Source organism: Narcine bancroftii, chromosome 6 (assembly GCF_036971445.1).
Source record: "Narcine bancroftii isolate sNarBan1 chromosome 6, sNarBan1.hap1, whole genome shotgun sequence".
Lineage (NCBI taxonomy): Eukaryota > Metazoa > Chordata > Chondrichthyes > Torpediniformes > Narcinidae > Narcine > Narcine bancroftii.
Genome location: NC_091474.1, coordinates 180540392 through 180561929, shown reverse-complemented (window position 1 = coordinate 180561929; position 21538 = coordinate 180540392). Strand labels below are relative to the sequence as shown.

General features: G+C 43.3%; 1 protein-coding gene across 4 annotated transcripts in view; it reads left to right on the top strand.

Moving 5' to 3' along the window:
* man1a1 (mannosidase, alpha, class 1A, member 1) overlaps positions 1 to 21538 on the top strand; it is a 541635-nt gene that overhangs the window by 304161 nt on the left and 215936 nt on the right. The window lies entirely within an intron of this gene.

Genomic DNA, 21538 nt, shown 5'->3' with positions numbered 1-21538 from the left:
TGAGCATGACAGAACATCTAAGCAGCCATCAGAAAAATATTGAATTAATGTAGCATAAATACATTTGAAGATCAGTGAGAATGAACAAATTAAAAAGATGTGGTCAGAGAATTCACAATTTAATGATGAAGGCAGCAAGCAGAGCAACAAATGGATAAATGGTGAGTAACATTGTTTCAATTCAATAAAGGGCACCATATACCAGCAAACTAACAGGTATTGAAGAAAATAAGTAAACGCAGGTCCATGCTTTCCCCTGATTATTCCATGATTCTTGGGCATTTTTAACTCTATATACTTTAGCGAAAGGGCAAGCCCTAATAGTGTTAGAAAAACAAAATAAACTTGCTGTTGCTGGAAATTAAAAATAAAAACAGAATATTCATGACTGAAGAGAGAAACAGTTATCATTTCACATCATTGATCCTTCATCAAAACTGGTTCCCTCTGAAATGTTAGCCTTGCATCAGTTCTTAGAAACTGCGCATCTCCTGTGTTTTCAATCTTATCTAGAAAATAGTTACTTTTATGAAACCAGAGAAAATCAGCTGCCCAGGTGTTGTTGGTGTTTGGGAAGTACTTGTATCAGGTTCACAGAGAGACAAGTCCAGACACAAATGTTAAAATTAAAGGTAACTTTATTGAGCGCATGGAAGACAAATGGGAAGACGTCAAACAATATTTTATTACTCTACTACTAAACAACTCTATAACATTCACATCGGACCCATGTTAGACTCCAATACCAGTGGCCACCTATCGTGTACGCGCTCCCATACATCTACACACTTCACAGACAGGGACTTTCAAACCACACCTGATTCCCGATACCATCGGGGGTGCGGGTCGCTACAACTACTGATCTATCACAGTCCTATGGCTCAGCTTAAGTGTAGTGCTCACCTTACTCAGGACTCCTTCACTGTACTGGCCTGGCATAGAGCGATACCAGGGGCTTGAACCAAGAAGAAGAAAGAACAAAATAAATTGATGTTTTATCCTATTCTGAGTTGGGCATCTGGCTAGTGGTGACACTGAGTCAATTAAATGAGCCAACAGTAAGGTATGCACTAATGGGTGTCCGGAGGCCAACCTTGATTGGCAGGTGATAGGTTTCAAAGGTTTCAGACAGGGAGGTCACGGGACTCTCCGCCATTCACAATGTTCCTTCACAATCCACATATAATACTGGGTATTTTGTGAATTAAGTGCCATGGTGGGAGCAGGTGAAATTCAGGAATAACATAACACATTTGTAGACGGGAATGGGAGAACCAGCATGAAATTGGTACAGCAAAAGATGAACCAGTTTTCAAAATGCATATCATATGAGACTGGTGCAGGGGGTGTAAGGTAATGCTAGGAATGAAAACAAATGTAATACTTTAAATAATTAATATGCCAATTTCTTTTCTTCTTTGGCTTGGCTTCGTGGACGAAGATTTATGGAGGGGTAATGTTCACGTCAGCTGCAGGCTCGTTTGTGGCTGACAAATCTGATGCAGGACAGGCAGACACGGTTGCAGCGGTTGCAAGGGAAAATTGGTTGGTTGGGGTTGGGTGTTGGGTTTTTCCTCCTTTGTCTTTTGTCAGTGAGGTGGGCTCTGCGGTCTTCTTCAAAGGAGGTTGCTGCCCGCCGAACTGTGAGGCGCCAAGATGCATGGTTTGAGGCGATATCAGCCCACTGGCGGTGGTCAATGTGGCAGGCACCAAGAGATTTCTTTAGGTAGTCCTTGTACCTCTTCTTTGGTGCACCTCTGTCTTGGTGGCCAGTGGAGAGCTCGCCATATAACACGATCTTGGGAAGGCGATGGTCCTCCATTCTGGAGACGTGACCTACCCAGCGCAGTTGGATCTTCAGCAGCGTGGATTCGATGCTGTCAACCTCTGCCATCTCGAGTACTTCGATGTTGGAGATGAAGTCGCTCCAATGAATGTTGAGGATGGAGCGGAGACAACGCTGGTGGAAGCGTTCTAGGAGCCGTAGGTGATGCCGGTAGAGGATCCATGATTCGGAGCCGAACAAGAGTGTGGGTAACTAGGCAAAAGGTAGGAGGAATTCATTTGCAGGGGAAACTCATTAGTTGGGGCAAAGGGTAGTAGAGAACAGTTAGATTGAAATTTTCATTGTATTGTGTGCAGAGATAGAGTGGGATCTTCAGTTTTCTGGCACAAAAACTGAGATTGCTTCGGGCATATGAACCTGTGGAATAACTGTGGAAAGAATCAACAGGAATTAAGCAGGAAAGTGGAGTGGAGTCCACAAAAAGTATTGGAGAAACTCAACAGGTCAGCAGCAGCTATAGGAAGTAAATGTTTTGGGCCTGAACCCTTCATCAAGAGAGAAGCAAAAAGCAGGCAGGTGGCTGAATGAAAATGTGGGGGGAGAGGGGGAAAGGAGAGAAGATGGTGAAGGGGCATGGGGAGGAGCACAGGCTAACAGGTAAGAGGACGAAGGTGGATATAAAATCATGACATTGTAGCAAAAATAGGCTATTCAGCCCATGGAGTCAGCCCCACCATTTAACCATGTGCTGATCCATTTTCCCACTCAGCCCCACTCCCTGGCATTCTCCCAGAATTTTTGATGTCCTGGCTAAAGTGCATGACCGTATAATTTCATTTGCCATTTCTCTGCCCATTCTGCTATTAATCTTTCCTTATATCCATCCACTGACTTGGCCTCCACGATGGTCTGTGGCAACAAATTCCACTGATTTATCATTCTCTGGCTGAAGAAATACCTCCACGTCTCTGATATAAGTGGACACCCTTCAATCCTGTTGTGCCCTCTTCTCCTTCTATGGGAAACAATCTTTCTACATCTACTCTGTCCACAGCTTTCAACATTCAAAATACGTCACTGAGCTTCCCTTCTTTTTAAATTCCGAGTACAGACCAAGAGCTGTCAAATGCTCTTCCTGTGATAACCCTTTCATTCCTAAATCATCCTTGTGAACTTCCTCTGAGCCCTGTCCAATGTCAGCACAGCCTTTCTTAATGAGCTGCCCAAAACTGCACACAATACTCCAAGTGAGATATCACCAGTGACTTATAAAAACTTAACATCATATCCCTGATCTTATATACTTTTCCTCTTGAAATGAATGCCAGCATTACATTTGCCTTCTTCACAACCAACTCAGCATTTAAGTTTATCTTTAAGGAATCATGCACGATGACTCCCAGATCCTTTTGAATCTGGGTATTTTCAACTTTCTCCACATTTAAAAAAAAATAGTTTGCCCATTTATTTATTTCTGACATTGTATTTCATTTCTCTGCCCATTTGCCTAATCTCTCTAAGTCCTTCTACAGCCTCCCAGTTTACTCAAGACTACCTGCTCCTCCACCTACCTTCACATCTACTGCAAACTTGGCCACTAAGCCGTTCATTCCATAATCTAAATTATTAATATACAACATAAAAAGAAGTGGGCCCAATACCAACCTCTGTGGGACACCACTACCAACTTGCAGCCAACCAGGATATGATCCCTGTATTCTGACTCCCTGCTGGGTTAAGGAATGGCTGACCCAGACAGAGGTATAGGGAAAGGGAGAGACAGGGGAGTGGATGATTAATGGAAATTGGAGAATTTAATGTTAATGCCATGTGGTTGGACAGTGCCCAGATGGAATATTAGGTGTTATTTCCTTCAATGTGCAGATAGATTTGGTTTGGTAGTGCATGAGGCCATGGATAGACATGTTAGTGTGGGAATGGTGTGTGGAATTAATATGGTCAGCTACTTGGAGGCCCCTGTTACTACAGTGGACAGAGTGAATATGCTAATTGAAATGATCTCTCAATCCATTTCCAACCTCTCTAATGATGGGAAGGCCACAATGGAAGCACTGGATGTAGTAGATGACCTCCACAGATTCACAAGTTTAGTGTTGCTTCACTGAGAAGGAATGTTTGGTGTTCGAATGGTGGTGAGGAAGGTGGGCGCAAGTTTAGAATTTCTTGCTGTCACTGGGTTTGAAATTCCCTCATTAACCTGTGCTACTCCCTCTACCTCTTCCTCCTCTCCTCTCTTCCTCTCACCCCACACCTTTTTATGAGGTGCCTGCCTGCATTTTGCTCATACTTTTTCGAAGGTGTGAGGCCTGAAATGTTAGGTACCCTTTACTTTCTGCAGATGATGTGTAATCTGGTGAGTTTTTCCAGCACTTATGTGTATTGCTTTTCAACATAGTTTTTAAAAGAAATTATAGTTTGATATTACGAGCTCCTGATTCATTTAGTGACTGCCACTTTAAGGGTTATTACAGAATGTAACCATTCACAACTGTGGAGAGAATTGAATGGCAACAATCAGGTACAGACTGTGCCCAAGATTTATCCTCTGAAGGAAGAAAGAACATTTTGTTGCTTTATTCAGGGACAGCTGGAGAGAAAGTCATGTGAAGGAAACATTTAAAGAAACAGCACACTTTGTGATCAGCACCCATCTCTTGAACACTGTGCTGGAGTGATTCTGTGTGAAATGGACAATTTGGTTGATTCTCCCCGTCAGGGCAAATATTGAACCCACCATGACCAAAAGAAAGGTCACTTCGACTGACCAGTGCCAGGGTTTTTGGAAGCATAGCGTAAGTCACACATTTTGCTTCCCCTACGCAAGAAAAAGGGGAGTTGTGACAACCGTTTGTCCAAAAGGTATTTCTCATCAAGAAACTCGACAAGGATTCATGAGTTTTCAGCAGTCTGGTCAATCAGTCTCTCCCACCTCCTTCGTGATTTATTCTGGGCATCAGTTAAAGAGTCTGTGTTCGAGCACAGGATTTCTAAGACTGAAGTTTAGACCAACTTTCCAGAACTGTGCCTAAGCAGTAATGGTTTGGATTTCTCTCTCTCACACATACACACACACTCTCACACATACACACATTCTCTCTCTCTCACACACACACACACACACACACACACACAGGTAACTATTTTAGAATCACTATCTGAAACAGCATGTTTCAGCATGCAATTTGGGCATGTGAGAAAATGAAAAAGTTTTGGGAAGATCTAAATCAAGTATTAAATAAAATCACAATAAACAACATATCCAAAAATCCAGAGATCTTCTAAGTAATATAAGAAGTAAAGAATTAGGCCTCAAACTGGATGAAGCACAAAAAATATTTATTATGATAGCCTTAGATGTAGCAAAAAAATGTATAATGTCAACTTGGAAATCAGAGGAGAGCCTGAGAGCACAGCAATGGTACATAGAAATTAATAAATGTATTCCATTGAAAAAATAACATTTAATTAAAAAAATTTGAACAAGTTTGGGAACCGTACATGGAACATAACAGAGAGGGCTTGCCTCGGATGGACCTCCACCCCCTAAAATGATAAGAAGACAAAATGACTTGATCCAGTGTGTAAAAGTAGATGACACGTTTTCTTGTTTATTTTCATTCTGTGATGAAATTGTTTAATGGGTTTATTATACTGTATATTTTGAATGTTTATTGGTTTTGGAGGGGGGAGGGAAGGTAGGGGGGAAAAAAGGGGAGAAAATGCCACTGTGTATATTTAAGAGGGAAATGTTGGTATGTATTTTGGTTGATATGGTTCACAGTGTGAAAAATATTTAAAAATATTTGAAACAGCAGGTTTCAGATGAGAAATAAATTGTGTAGGAATAGGAGGTCAGACATTTGCAACATGTGGATTATCAAAAGACTGAAGACCAGGGCTTCAAGCTTGCTAGTAAGGGGAGAATGTACTGGAGAAAGAGCACAAAGTGTTGGCCAGAAAAGCAAACTGACACTGATGTGGAAGAAGAAATCATTAACATCACATGATGTTTGGAATCTGTTGATACATTGAAACTAAACTGAGAGTTTGAGTTGAGAGGGGTTGCCTGAGATTAATGAATAGTTAACTTCTTGCTAGCTGGGTAATGGAAAGGCTGATGCATACAAAGGCTAAGCAGAGTTCTGATAAAAGGTAAACCAGTGCTGCTTTCTCATGGAGATTTCATGAAATGGTGAGAGGACCATTGACTATCAGAAATACCAGGGATTATGTAAGGATCTGTAGGAAGAGGAAGAGAATGTTATTGCACGGAAGAAAGTAATTCAGGCCATCAGGTATACGCCAGATCAATGGAGAGCAATTCAAATATTCCCCCTCCCCAGCCTCTCCAAATAACTATTCAAATTCTTTGCTTTCAGGTTCCAATTCGGCTCCCTCTAGAGAGGTATAATAGAAACTGCCTTGATTTCCTCTGGCACTCAGATCCTAATCACTCACTACACACACAAAAAGAAAGATTTTATCTCATGTTTGATATAGTTCTTTTTGCAAACATCTTCATTTTACTTCCCTTATTCTTGACCCTCTTGCCAATGGGAATATTTTCAAGCTGTCCGCTTTGCCTGATTTAAATAATGTGTATCAGATCTCTGTGCAATGCGCTGTGTTCTAAGGAGAACAGCCTCAGCTCGGAGTATCTCTTCACACATCGAAACACAGTCAACCGTTAACTGTTCATTAATCTTTTTCCTGATTTACCTCACCCTTTTTTTAATTCATCGGCTCTCAGAATTGGATATTGTCACCCAGTTTTGATAAAATTAGTGCATTATAGAGGGTCACTTTGACTGTCTTTTCTCTGTACTTTGTGCCTCAATTTATTATCCTCTATTTCTCTTTAAACACTCTCATGCTGCCCAATCACTTCAACAGCTTTTGCAGTTTTTTTCCTCTCAAAGCTTTATTCCCATATTCTTTGAGCAACATGCCCTCTTTATATTATTTTTCTTGATCTTCCATCTAAAATCTAACAGTTCACATATTTCTGATTTACATTTCTTCCAACATTTTCTCACCCATTTCACCAGAATACCTATTACTTCAAGACGTTAGTTACAATCCTCCTGCGCATTTTGATTTATGTCATTCGAAGTACTTGAGATGGCAGAGACCGACAGCATCGAATCCACGCTGCTGAAGATCCAACTGCACTGGGTAGGTCACGTCTCCAGAATGGAGGACCATCGCCTTCCCAAGATCGTGTAATATGGCGAGCTCTCCACTGGCCACCGTGACAGAAGTGCACCAAAGAAGAGGTACAAGGACTGTCTAAAGAAATCTCTTGGTGCCTGCCACATTGACCACCGCCAGTGGGCTGATATTGCCTCAAACCATGCATCTTAGCGCCTCACAGTTCGGCGGGCAGCAACCTCCTTTGAAGAAGACCGCAGAGCCCACCTCACTGACAAAGACAAAGGAGGAAAAACCCAACACCCAACCCCAACCAACCAATTTTCCCTTGCAACAGCTGCAACCGTGTCTGCCTGTCCCGCATCGGACTTGTCAGCCACAAACGAGCCTGCAGCTGACGTGGACATTACCCCTCCATAAATCTTCGTCCACGAAGCCAAGCCAAAGAAGAATATTGAAAGCCCATGGAATGATTATATATTAAGAAAAGCAGTCATCCTAGTGTTAACATGGATACACATGAATACACTGTTCTCGAAAAAAAAATCACTGTAACTGAACTATAATTTCACCACTTTCTTTTCTTTGGCTTGGCTTCGCGGACGAAGATTTATGGAGGGGGTAAAAAGTCCACGTCAGCTGCAGGCTCGTTTGTGGCTGACCAGTCCGATGCGGGACAGGCAGACACGATTGCAGCGGTTGCAAGGGAAAATTGGTTGGTTGGGGTTGGGTGTTGGGTTTTTCCTCCTTTGCCTTTTGTCAGTGAGGTGGGCTCTGCGGTCTTCTTCAAAGGAGGCTGCTGCCCGCCAAACTGTGAGGCGCCAAGATGCACGGTTTGAGGCGTTATCAGCCCACTGGCGGTGGTCAATGTGGCAGGCACCAAGAGATTTCTTTAGGCAGTCCTTGTACCTTTTCTTTGGTGCACCTCTGTCACGGTGGCCAGTGGAGAGCTCGCCATATAATACGATCTTGGGAAGGCGATGGTCCTCCATTCTGGAGACGTGACCCATCCAGCGCAGCTGGATCTTCAGTAGCGTGGACTCGATGCTGTCGACCTCTGCCATCTCGAGTACCTCGACGTTAGGGGTGTGAGCGCTCCAATGGATGTTGAGGATGGAGCGGAGACAACGCTGGTGGAAGCGTTCTAGGAGCCGTAGGTGGTGCCGGTAGAGGACCCATGATTCGGAGCCGAACAGGAGTGTGGGTATGACAACGGCTCTGTATACGCTTATCTTTGTGAGGTTTTTCAGTTGGTTGTTTTTCCAGACTCTTTTGTGTAGTCTTCCAAAGGCGCTATTTGCCTTGGCGAGTCTGTTGTCTATCTCATTGTTGATCCTTGCATCTGATGAAATGGTGCAGCCGAGATAGGTAAACTGGTTGACCGTTTTGAGTTTTGTGTGCCCGATGGAGATGTGGGGGGGCTGGTAGTCATGGTGGGGAGCTGGCTGATGGAGGACCTCAGTTTTCTTCAGGCTGACTTCCAGGCCAAACATTTTGGCAGTTTCCGCAAAGCAGGACGTCAAGCGCTGAAGAGCTGGCTCTGAATGGGCAACTAAAGCGGCATCATCTGCAATGATTATATATTAAGAAAAGCAGTCATCCTAGTGTTAACATGGATACACATGAATACACTGTTCTCGAAAAAAAAATCACTGTAACTGAACTATAATTTCACCACTACAGTACTATATTTTACAGTACTTTATTTCATGCATGCCCTGTTATGGGGCATTTGACCAAATGTTTTTGAAAGTCCACATATATCACATTAATTGTTTCTCTTATTGTCCATCTATCCTCTCTACAACTCATCAATAAATCATAAATTTAATTAGATACCATTTACCTTTAATTAATCCATCTTAGCTGCATCAAACCAATTGGTACATTTTGAAATGATGCGAATTCCGTCTCTGATTACTATTATCAGAATTATCCCCACTACCAAGATTACACTGTTTAGTGCATGGATATTGGCTTTATTCCTTCACCTTTCACTGAACAAAGTACTAACCTTGGAACTTTGTAGTCCTCATATACCACTCCTGAGGCTATTAATGTTTGGAATATTATAGCCAGAACCTAGGCAATCTCATTGGCAACCTTGAATGTAACTCAACTTGACGACGATTGATTGACTTTTGATTTTTTTTGTTCTTGTTCCTTATCAATTTCTTGTCCATCTAGAAATTCAGCTACTTCTCCCTTAAATGGGACTCCAACAACATCATCTTTATATCTGCAAAGAAGAACATTTAACTGTTAAAGGAAACTGTTGAGGAATCTGAGTGTCTCCAGGCAAATGTTGAAGCAAACCTTGATAAATGAATAATCACAAACAAGAAAAACTAACAGAAAGCAATCAATTCAAGCAAACTAAAATAAATAAATGGAAACCAAAATAGGAACAAAGGTCAGTTTATCTAGAAGAGAACTAATAATGACACAACAGTGTAAATAATAGGAGAAAAAATAAACAGCAAATGGGAGCTATGAACAAATGGTGCTGGAGTGATACAGCAGCCAATCACAAATGGAGAGGAAACATGCTTCAAACTCCAGAATCGATTTGATTCTGTGCCTGAAATAATCTCTTCACCATCCTGCATTCAGTAAAACCCCTGTTAGCAGGAACTCAAGCAACAGCCACCCTCAAGCAACTGGCAAAATAACGTGGAAAATAAATAAGTAAAAAATAAGGATATTTAAAATTGGCGTGCCTCGCCGTTAGTTGACCAATCACACAACAAAATCATTCTCAAGCAACCAGGAAATTCACTTATCTGGCCTCTACCAATCCCCATAGGTCCAGATACCAGGGGTTTTTACTGCATCTTCATACATTCTGTTTCTTCTACAACTGTTATATTCTGAATGATAAAGCAGAAGTTTCTCTCCATTTTAAATGAGGACCAGCCATTTTCAGTCCTGAAAATCTCCTGGTTTTATACACCAAGAAAAAGGTTATGCTCTGAAAAACTGAAGTGTTACATTCTCCTTCAGGTCATCATGAAATATTTAAGGCACTTTGCCAAAAACAGCTAATGCAGGCAATTTCTTCATGCTGCTAGTCTACACTCTCACCTTCCAACCCCCCCACCCCTCTCCACTTTCAGTCTTTTTATTGGAAAGGAGGCCGGCCTAGCAAATTTCATCACTGTAAATCACATCTCCTACTTTCCTGTAAAGCAGGAACAAAGAAAGGTACCTGGCTCCTTGAGGTTCACATTTACCTTCTGGCCAAATGGATACAATTCTCTTCTCTTGCAATAATGATACTGAATCTGCATTGATACTCTCTAAATTCACTGACATAGGTGACTTTCAAACATTTGACTTTCTCTGAACAGTTCCTATCCATCAGAGTTATTTTCCTTGGGTCACACCTATGATACAGTTCACTGAACATTTCAATAGGCTTTGCACTGCTTAGTTGCTTGAGTGTACCTTAGCTATACTTTATTTCAACACAATCTTTTGACAGTGTTACAAGATCAAACCAGTAACCACAAAGAAGGCATATCACACAGGGGTAAAGATGAACAATTACTTTATTAACAAAAAAAATTCACCTTCAAACTTTAATTCAAAATCCCCCCCCCTTTATAACAATGCCCACTGGTTACTATGCAAATTTCTATAACAGTGTAAAACTAATAAATTCCACAGCCTAAATATAACATATGTAATTAAAGTCTAAATTATATTTCCAACCATCCCACAGACAAACTTAGACACAAAACCAACACAAAACACACAAGAACCACAAAACTTCGATCTCAACCGAAGCAAAGATCATAAACAAAATTCAGTTTGTTTGGTAAACTGAAGCCAAAAGATCTTTGAGAGAGAGAGAGAGAGAGAGAGCACAAATTCAAAGTTTTCATCTTGCGTTGCTTGCAGAGAGAGGAGCAACTGGCTTGGTCCGGATCCTTCTGGCTGCCTTCGGAATGTTCATCCTTTTTGAAATCCCAACATTCTAAACTGTCCTCCAGACCATGACTCATGCTCTGGGCCTTCTTCCACTTCACAGCACCACAGTGGTGGTTTATTGTCCAAGTCCAGAAATTTTTAGACCATTTTCTGCACATGCCCAGTCTGTCTCCCACTCTCTCAGCAGTCCACCTTCACCTTGGCTCTCTAAGGCAAACTGTCAGTTTTCAACACAAAACCACACAACACATAGGCCAATACACAATGCAGAACTCTGTAACAACAGACATTCCTTAATCTCACGATTACAGCAAGCATGATTTGTGATAGCACTCATTATGCTGGTGTTGTTACTGCCACAACAATAATGTTTACCATTCAGGTGAGTTTTGTATTTTCTATAAGATGCAGTGAAGTGAAGCCCCAACCCCTAAACTCTCTGAGCTCCTCCTAGGTAATATTGCCAGTCCTGTGCTTCACTGACCACCATTTCTGTTGCATGTGCAATTTCAATAGATCTAACATCTTTTTTATTTACATATCTTGGACTCCAAATAATGTGATCGCAATATAGCTATGGTTGATTATGAACGATGGCGGCCAGGAGAGGAATATATCCCCTTCAGACTTGTATCATTCTCTCTATTAAGCAAGTTATATTAAATCACATCAAGGTTCACGACAGTTTCATCTGTATGACACTTGAGAAATGCCGATACTGGGATCTGGAATATTAAAAAATAATCTGCTAGAGGATCTCAACAGGAGGAGAACATCAGTGGAGAAAAAGAATAGTCATCATTTTTGGGCCAGAATCTCTCAAGACTGAAAGTGTAGAAGGGCGATAATAGTATAATGAGAACAGGGTAAGAGGGATTAGACAGAGCCAGGAAGAATAATCAGGGAGGAGAGAATGATGATGGATTGTCAGGTAACAGAAAAAGGGAGAGAAAGGTGAGAGAAAAATAAGAGGTTGTGGCGGCACACATTGCTCATGGCAAACCGGTGCCATTTGTATTGCCGCACCTGCAGGGTAGACATGGCAAGATGGCGCTGTCGGACCTCAGTGCCTCGTGGCTTAGGACAAAGCGTGCGCCTTGGGCGAACCTGATGACGCCACCACCAGCGAGAGGGCGGAGCTCACACTGTCCTTAAAGGACGCAAAGTTTGAATAAACAGTTCAACTGAAACCTCCACCATGTCCTGTGATGTGCTTTTGTGTGTGCAGCAGCCACTACATTGGTGACCCCAGCGAGACCAGATGGTTTTCTGGCCTCCTGATATGGACGCAACAGCAGTCAACGCGGTTACAGTGAAACTCTCCCCCCACCCCACTTCTGGATGCATCGCCCACGCACTTGGTTTGGGCAGGCGTAGGCGCAGTTTCACCTCAGACACCATGATGTTCTACCATGTCGTGAGCACGCTCGATGAAGAAACCGTGGCCAGGGTGGATGACCTGATCCACAACCCACCGGAGGAATGTAAATACCTCGCTGTCAAAAGCCTCCTCCTCGGGATCTTCAGCCTCTCCCGTGGCAGCGCACTGCCAGTCTCCTACACCTGGATGGTCTGGGTGACAGAACCCCATCTGCTCTCATGGACGAGTTGCTCACGCTGGCAGAGGCCCACAGGGCCTGCTTGATGTTCGAATAGGCTTTCCTTGAGCAAATGCCAGAGGACATCCAACTCCTGCTGGCATATGAGGATTTCTCAGATCCACAGAGATTCACAGCCAGCACAGACGTGCTCCGGCGGACCAAGTGAGAAAACAAGGCCGCCGTCAGCCAGGTCTCCCGCCCAGAACCCAATCGGCTGCAGGCACCCCGCAAGCACAAACCGGAAGAACACCACCCGACCTGTTGTTTCTACCATCAAGACTAGGGGGCCCAAGCCCGCAAGTGTAGGCAGCCCTGTTCGTTTCAGTGAAACGACCCGGCCAACTGCTGTTAATGGCTACGACGGTTGGCCACACTTACAGACTCCTGCATGTGATCAATAAGTCCAGTGGCCGACATTTTCTGGTAGACACTGGAGCAGAGCTGAGTGTGCTTCCCCCAACCGCCCTTGAGACCCGCACCTAGTTTCCGATGCCTGACATCCTCAAGGGTCTACAAGAATTCACCGGGATGGTCAACTTCTACCACCGTTTCATCCCAGGGGAAGCTCGCATCATGCAGCCGTGGTTCGCACTGATCATCGCCAAAAATAAGACCCTGGAATGGATGGAAGAGGCCGAGAATGCTTTCACCACAACGAAGGACGTGCCACCCTACTGGCCCACCTGCAGCCTAACGCCCACACATGCGATCTCAGTGCGCGCTTCGGCCATAGCCGTAGGGGACATCCTGTAGCAATCAGTCAACAGCCAGGCGCCCACTTGCACTTTCAGCAAGCACCTTTGCCCTCTAAAACTAAAATACAGCAGGGAGCTTCTGGCCCTGTACTTGCCCATCAGATATCACCAGAATTTTCTGGAGGGCAGGCCATTCACGGTTTTCACCTACCACAAACCACTCACTCAGGCCCTCACCATGTCGAAGGATCCCTGGTCGGTGTGACAGCAGAGACATCTGTCCTACGTATCGGACTTCACCCCCACCGACATCCGCCTCTGAGCGGGTAAGGACAATGTCGTTGCAGATGCGCTCTCAAGGCCCACCATCCACAGCCTATCCCCTGGACTGGACTACGCCCAGCTAGCGCAGGTGCAGAAGGAGGATGCAGAAATACAAGCTTTCTGCATCACCATCATGGGCTTCCGACTCGAGGACTTCAAATTGCTGGACAGCCCCGACATGCTGCTCTGCGCCTTGCCCGGTAGTCCCACCGCATTGGAGACCACAGGCCTTCAGCATGGTCCACGACTTGGCTCATCCCTCGGCCAAGACCTAAGTGTTCATGGTGACAGAATGATTCGTGTGGCACAGCCTCAAGAAACAGGTACCCCAGATAGTGAGAAACTGCACACAGTGCCAGGCTTCCAAAGTCCAGCGCCATGTCAAGGCCCCAGTACAGCAGTTTGACTCCCTGACCAAGAGATTCGAGCACATACATGTAGACGTTGTGGGCCCCCTACCAGTGTCCAGGGACGCCCGCTACTTGTTGACTGTGGTCATCCCGCTGAAAGACACTTCCATTGAGTCCTGCGCCAGAACTCTGCTCGTCCACTGGATCTCCAGGTTCGGCATACCGGCACACATGACGAGCGACAGGGGCACCCAGTTAACATCTGCCCTCTGGTCGCAGCTGGTGAACCTCTTGGGGATCAAGCTCCATCATAATACTGCATACCATCCCCAAGCCAACGGTCTAGTGGAGCGCTTTCACTGGCACCTCACGTCAATTCTCATGGCTCGCCTCACCTTCCCAAATTGGACGGACGAATTACCCTGGGTCCTGCTCGGCATCAGAACGACTCCAAATGAAAACCTACAGGTATCGTCCACGGAGCTGGTCTACGGCGCACCTTTGTCGCTTCCCGTGGAGTTCTTTGGCTCAAGCGTTGGTTCTGCAACCGAGAATCGGTCCTTACTGGCAGACTTGCAGGGCAAGCTCATCTCACTAGTGCCCCCACCACCGACCCACCACGGCAGCCACCCCCGCTTTGCATTCCCAAGGAACTGGCCACGACTAACTTTGTTTTTGTCCGGCGAGGCCCACATCCCACGCCCCTGCAGTGTCCCTACAAGGTCCCCTACAAAGTCCTGAAATGCTCAGGCAAGAGATTCACGCTAGAAATTGGGGGAAAGGAGGACATATTTACAACTGACAGACTCAAGGCAGCGCAATTGGACCTTAGCCAGCCAGTACTGACAGCCTGACCAAAACAACAAAGTCGGCCACTGAAGCAGAGAGAAGTGTAAGCCAGCTCTGGGGGGGGGGGGGGGGGTTGTGTGGGGCAGCTGCGATAAGATGGTGCCATCAGGGGACCTCAGTGCCTCGTGGCTTAGGCAAAAGCGCATGCCTTGGGCGAACATGATGACATCACCGCCAACGCAGGGGTGGAGCCCACACCACCCTTTAAGGACGCGCGCGAAGTTTGAATAAACAGTTCAACTGAAACCTCCACCATGTCCTGTGGTTTGCTTCTGTGTGTGTGTAGCAGCCGCTACAAGGTAATTTAGAAGAAGATGAGTCAGACAGTCGGGGATGAGTGATAAGTGGAGATAAAAGCTTCCAGTTTTGGAATCTGATCAGAAGTGGAAGTGACAATAGTTAATAATGGAGGGTCTAGATGGAACCAGAAGGGTGAGGTAAGAATCTTGTAGGATAAATGTGGATGGAAGATGACAGAATCCCATAGGGATGGAACAAAAGTGGGTTGTAAAGTGATCAAAATGGGTCAGGCGAGGGGAAGAACAGATGTAACTTGGAAAAAAGGGAGAGGGGTCTTGTAACCTAAGTTGGAAAAATTGATGTTCATACTGTTAGGCTATAGACTGCCAGGGTGGAATATAAAGCATTCTTCCTCTTGGGTATGTTGGCCCCAACTCTGTCAGTGGAGAAGACCAAGGATGGTGTGGGAATACCAAAGGAGTTGAAATGGCATGCAGCCAGGAGCTCGGAATGGCCATTGCAGTTTTTTTAACTAATACGGTAGAAATAAATAAAAAATGTGATGTGGGAATTTGTTTTAACAAAGTTAAGAGTATGAACAAAGATATTTGGCAGTTTTCGAAAGCAATTCCCTGCAATCACAACCACAAAATTTCAAGTACTTAGAACTGTTGGATGGCAAAACAGCAATCTACAGATGAAAATAATATTGCTTTTGAATAGATGTTGATTTGACTCTCTTTGGATTGGTAGCACTTCAAATTCTGGCTTGCTTTATAAATTTGAAAACGTAATCTAGTTTCCTTTATTATCATGCACATAAAAAGACATAATGCATTTACTTTTGTTTCCCCATGAAGTGGCAACACAATTCTAGTGCCCCTATCAAGAAGAGGAAGAGAAGCAAAAGGGAGTCTCTTCAAAGGGATTGAGTATCCATGGATACTACCACCTCCCCTGATGACACTATCTCCTCTGTTCCCGTAACCTCCCAAGCTTCGGGCATCTAAGTGACCCTCTGTGGTTCATGATTTTGAACCCCCAATATGATGAGGAAGCTGTCATTGCCCGAGGCATTCAGGAGCCCTGGTTGCAATTGGCACCCTCATGAATCCCTGTCCCAATACCTAATTCCCATGAGCCGTTCTCCACAGGCAGCCCGCAACCCAGTGTGGTCCTTCGACTACCGAACTCCTTGCTGGTCTGCTGCTGTGGTCTCCTACTCTAGTGTCTTTTACTGGCCTTCTCCTTCTTAGTGATGGTGTGTTCTCTTGCCCAGGTGCCCTGAAGCAGTCCTTGTGGTCTGGACATCCAAGCATGGTTGCTGCTATCTTGGGCACTGACTTCTGTAGGTTTTCTAGTTTAAAAAAAACCAGACAGCTCCTTTCAATGGCCAATTTAAACCTGTGTTCGGCAATGTAACAAATGGGCAGTAAGATGCCATGGAAGATCACTGCAAAATGCATCTCTACTTCCCACTCCTCTCAGGTCCACATTAACAGTAACACTGCTATTATCACAGCTGCCACACCACCACCATTTCTATTAAGTGAATTTATTTTTCAAAATTGTGCGTCTAACCAAGATAGATGGGGAAAGAGATCAGCAGGGAAATCTGATCCCCAGTGAAGTTGCTAAGAAGGGACACTAATGATGTGGGTTTCTACGATGGAGAGAAACTAGACTACAGTGTAACAGTTGATGAAGGGTTGTGGACAAATGGTGAGAGCAAGATCCGCAGCCATTTAAGGGAGCAGTGAATTTTCATTTAGTAGGAATGTCAAAAACTTTGCCCACACGAGAAGGTATGAGATCAGATGGTAATTATGGTCAATGTATTCAATGTACTCAACAGGTACCCATATAAAATATTCAATTGCTTTGCAAGACAAGCAAAAGCTTGATAAAATTTTAGATTTTAATGTGTCTTAAGGAAGGAAGCTGTAAGAATCAAAGAAGTTCAGAGAGTATTTCTGAACCATGATCGCCATTGATTGAAATGATTAACACAGGGATGAGCAAGAGGACCACATGATTTCCATGATGCTGCAGAACTTGGAGAAGGGACGGAGAGTTAAAAATAAGGAGATACATTTTAAATTAAGCATTTGCAGACCAGAAATAATGAGTGTTAGCAAGCACAGAGAAGATGGGCATATTGACTAAATTTGGATTAAATTGGGATTTAAATTGAGATGAACACCAGTTTATACAGGAGGAAAGATTGTGAACAACTTTGAAGAGATTTGCAATAGTTGACTCGGGAGATGAAAGTAAATGCTTGGGTTAGGGTTTTAGGAGAGTATATAATCAAATTCTGATGAAGAGAGGTAATGTTGTGAAAGTAGGAAGCCTTTATAATGGATACGTTCATTATGATATCCTGTTCAATCAGTACAGAGTAGCAGTAGAAAGATCAAAAATCAGATAAAGATGTGGTACTAATTTTTTTTTGGCTCCATGGTATTCACTAAGCGACTGTTGTGAAGATCATTGACCTGCACTCAGTACTAAACTTTAATATGTTGATAATACATAAAAGTGCCAAAAATTAATTTATTCAAAATGTATGGAAAATACTTTTAGCTTGTTATGCTGGTGTGAAACTGGCTTTTGACTGGAGATAAGCTTTAGATTGTTAGGTACCTTCTCCCTTATGTGTCTTTCTGTATCTTTAGTGCTTATGTATCTTCGTCCGCGAAGCCAAGCCAAAGAAGAAAGATCTTCTGAAATGCACATTTTTGAACACAAATCTTATTGTTGCAATTAGATATGGCACTTCTGGGTAGACAAAAGGAAAGAAACACCACAGAGATGCTTATTCCTCCATCTTTCGACCTCCAATGCTTAACCTTAATGTTATAAGATAGCTTACTTCTGCTCTGGGAAGATGTTGAATCTGAATATAAAGAACAAGTTGGCATAAATCCTTCAGTTTCAGCACTTGCCCTATCTTTCAAAAGATCGTTGTTGATCTCTTACCTCATTGCCCCTCTTCAAAACCCCTATATCCTTTCAATAATGCAGCAAGGACAAAGCTGAAACATACCTTGTCAGCCCATCCAATAAAGGCAAGTAAGTCACATGTCTTCACCACTATCCTATCTACTTAAGCTGCCACTTTCAGGGAGCTATGCTAACATTTCCAAATAAGCCCATGCTTATTGAATAAATATTACTCAAAACAATCTTGTCCAATAATTTCCCTTACACTGATTGGGATATAATTTCCTGGTTTCTCACAATTTACCCTTAAACCAAGGAACAGCAATGGCTAGTCTCCAATTCTCTGGAACCTGACCTGAGGGCACAAGTAGGAAATGGAGATTGATGTCAAAGTCCTAGCAATCTTCTCTTTTGCCTGTGTCAATTACTTGGGGAAGACCTCAGTAAACCCCTCTCAAATCTCACAAGCCTTCTCCTGGATACTGATTTTGTTTTTCACCCACTTCCTCCAGTTCCTTTGCCCTTAAGTGGTCTTACCATCCCTAGATACTCTTTTGTTTATAATGTATGTATAAAATGCCTTAAAATTTTCCTTAAACAATCTCCAAGTATATGTCAATGCTCCTTTTAGCCCTCTTTATTTCCTGTTCCTTTCATACACTATTTCTAATCCCAAGGCCCAGTCTAGTTTCAGCTTCATGAACATTACATATTCTCCCTTTTTGACTAAATTTACAATATCGCTTGCATCCATCATACCTGAACCTTGCCATATTTATCTTTTTATCTACAAAGGAACGTTTGTTCTGATTTCTAACCAGCTGGCATTTAAAAGATTCCTACATTTCAAATGTGGTTTTACCCAATTACAACCACTCCTAATCTACTCTCCCCAGTACCTGCCCGTTGTAATTCGCCTTCCTACAATTTAGCACTTTTCTTTGAACTCCTATCTACTCATTATCCATAACTATTGAAAACTGACAGAGTTAAGATCACTGTACCCCAAATGCTCTCCCATTGAAACTCCAATTGTTGGGTATAAGCCTGCCCTCTGCTGTCCTTTCTCACTTGTTATCCTGTGCCCAATGTAATCTTATTAGTTCGAAGGAGCCCAGTCAGCATTTATCACATGTTTGGGGGGGGTGCACGGGGGGTGGTGGGGGGGGGGAGAGTGTTGTGTATAAGCCCGCCCTTTGCTGGACATTATAACCCATATATAACCCTGTGTGTCAGTAGCCATGCTAGTTTAAAAGTTAAGGATGAGAAAGCATCACATCTCCGAGTCTTAATTGTGTGCGGTCATACACAACATCAATCATTCGATGACTCTAAATCTACTGCACTCAAATAATGGGATAGTCAGGGAGCTGAGGGAAAGAGTTGGATTTGGAAAGAAAGGGGTAGTTGAGAGGACCTGAGTGAATCAGAATGAGAGATAAAGAAGCAGAGGAAGAACATGTTCCCTCAAATCAGACAATTTAATGTCAATGCTGTTGAATCGATGAGTACCGAAGCTAAATATGATGGTTTGTATTTGACCTCACCCTGGTAGTGGAAGAGGCAGAGGGCAGACAGGTCATTATAAAAGTGTGGAGGTAAAAGGGCTTACAATGCAGCTCAAGGCAATCATTGAAGACAAAGATGCTCAGAAAAGCAGTGGTTTAGTCTTCACTGTCTTACTGTTGTAGAGGAGGCCGCATCAAGAACAATATATGCAAGGTGGGTTCTATAGAGAACTACCTCTAGGCAGTGATTAATTTTAAGAATAGTGAGTCTCTTAATTAATTTAGCACTACAATAACTTTCCCACAATTTACTTTGATTTTATTCCTCTCCTCCTTGATTTGTATCCAAGAATGGCTTTTAAATGTGTTTCATGCAACAACATGTTATGTATGAAGTCTATCATGGGACAAATGGCTGCAATTAATTGCTGCCAATTATAAATGTCCCTAATACTTTGATGGTGAAATGCCTCATAATGTGCCATCATACAAGTAGTGTACATTGGTGGACCAGATGACATCACTAAAATTGGAATCTAGGTAATGATGCCTGTGTGCCTAGCTTGTTAAAATATCCTTATTAAGCTAAGTATTGAAAAAAATAGGTTATTCTTTTACTGTGATTTCAGCTGCACATTTAGAAGAATAAGAGACATGCAGGTGCAATACCTCCATTCAACAATCTTGTTTTGCTGGACATATTTTGGTGCTTCATATGGGTGCTGCCTGTCATGCTGCTCCGATTCTCCATTATAGCTAAATGGTGACATCAGGATTGAAGGATTAAGGATTCCTTTGGTCATGATTGCAAACTCCTGGAGCTGAATTGATCGAGCCAGCATTCTTAAAAAAAGTTCTTTAATCTAGTAGCACCATGTCAAGGTACCTTGATAACTTACAAATCTGAAAGGCATCCTGAACTCTGATCTGCTCTTCATCACTCATCGGAGAGCAGTGCAGGAAATGCACCTATCTCTTCTCACCTCCCATTTTTAATCGCTCAAAACAATTTGCTAAGTGAAGTAGGGATTTCCGTGAGTTTCATTTTCTCTGTCCTAGCTGATTTCTCTTTGTAACTCTGTGCTCCGTGCTGTGTTTTACTACTCTCGTATGTATTGGTCGACAGATTTGGCTGCTGGCCAGCAAACTTTCTTTCTACCTTGATACATGTGACGATGAACTTGAACTTGAGTGGTTGTTCTGATGCATTTTTCCATTCTGGCATTAAGCCTGAATCCCATTTATTATTTTAAGAACTCACATTTTGCCTCAACAATCACAGTGATGAAGGGCTTTGAGAGGTTAGTTATGGAACTTGCCTCCCTGCTTCAGGAAGGATCTGGACCCACTAGTATTGGCTTTCAGTCACAACTAGGTCAACACCAAGTGCCGTCTCATTTTCCATCCGTACTGCTTTTGCTCATCTGGACCAGAAGAACAGTTTTTCAGGCTGCTTTTCATTAACTATCACTCCACATTTAATACCATCATGTGAGAAAATCTAATAATCAGTCACAGTGATCTGGGCTTAAAGTCTCTACAGAAAGATAAAGGCTGTATCAGTGAACACACACAAATATTTTCTGCAGACACAACCTCGTTTTATGGAATTCATTGTTCTTAATGTGGCTTCCTCTACATCAGCGAGATAAATTGCCGACTAGGCATCTGCTTTGCTGAGCACCTCTATCTGCAACGGTTGTCTTGAGCTCCATTGTAAGCAATTTAACTCCTCTCCTCGCTCTCACACAGACCTGTATGTCTTTCTATTCCTCTACTGCCAGGCTGAGTTCAAACACTAACTACAGGAACATTACCTCATATTGTACCTGGGTTACCGAAGGCCCAACAGCATGAACATTAAAATACCAGTTTCAGGGAACCATTCCCCCTCTGTTCCTTTATAACCATATAACCACTTACAGCACAGAACAGGCCAGTTCGGCCCTACTAGTCCATGCCATAGCAAATCTCCACCCTCCTAGTCCCACTGACCAGCACCCGGTCCATACCCATCCAGTCCTCTCCTCTCCATGTAACTATCCAGTCTTTCCTTAAATGTAACCAATGATCCCGCCTCAACCACGTCTGCCGGAAGCTCATTCCACATCCCTACCACCCTTTGCGTAAAGAA